Raw genomic sequence first — 1048 nt, 5'->3', positions numbered from 1 at the left:
ACGTCAATACATGACCACTGGAAAAAACCATAGCCTTGACTAGATGGACCTTTGTTGGCAAAGTAATGTCTCTGCTTTTTAATATGCTGTCTGGCTTGGTCACAACTTTCCTTCCAAGGAGTAAGCGTCTTTTAATTTCATGGCTGCAATCACCATCTGCAGGCCCTCAAAAATAAATTCTGACACTGTTTCCACTGTTTCCCCACCTATTTTCCATGAAGTGAAGGGACCAGATGCCATGATCTTAGTTTTCTGAATGTTGAGCTTTAAGCCAACTTTTTCACTATCCTCTTTCACTTTCTACAACAGGCCATTTAGTTCCTCTTTACTTTCTGCCATAAGGGTGGTTTCATCTGCATATCTCAGGTTATTGATATTTCTCCCGGCAATCTTGATTCCAGCTTGTGCTTCTTCCAGTCCAGTGTTTCTCATGATGTACTCTGTGTATAAGTTAAATAAGCAGGGTGACAATATACAGCCTTGACATACTCCTTTTCCTATTTGGAACCAGTCTGTTGTTCTGTGTCCAGCTCTAACTGTTGCTTCCTGACCTGCATACAAATTTCTCAAGAGGCAGATCAGGTGGTCTGGGATTCCCATCTCTTTCAGAATTTTTCACAGTTTGTGGTGATCCACACAGTCAAAGGCTTTGGCATAGTCAATAAAGCAGAAATAGATGTTTTTCTGAAACTCTCTTCCTTTTTCCATCATCTAGCGGATGTTGGCAATTTGATCTCTGGTTCCTCTGCCTTTTCTAAAACCAGCTTGAACATCAGGAAGTTCACGGTTCACATATTGCTGAAGCCTGGCTTGGAGAATGTTGAGCATTACTACTAGCATGTGAGATGAGTGCAATTGTGCAGTAGTTTGAGCATTCTTTGGCATTGCCTTTCTTTGAGATTGGAATGAAAACTGACCTTTTCCAGTCCTGTGGCCACTGCTGAGTTTTCCAAATTTGCTGGCATATTGAGTGCAGCACTTTCACAGCATCATCTTTCAGGATTTGAAATAGTTCAACTGGAATTCCATCACCTTCACTAGCTTTGTT

Source organism: Bison bison, unplaced genomic scaffold, assembly GCF_000754665.1.
Source record: "Bison bison bison isolate TAMUID 2011002044 unplaced genomic scaffold, Bison_UMD1.0 scf7180017864376, whole genome shotgun sequence".
Taxonomy (NCBI): domain Eukaryota; kingdom Metazoa; phylum Chordata; class Mammalia; order Artiodactyla; family Bovidae; genus Bison; species Bison bison.
The sequence above is the reverse complement of the archived record's forward strand: the minus strand, read 5'-3'. Positions refer to the sequence as shown.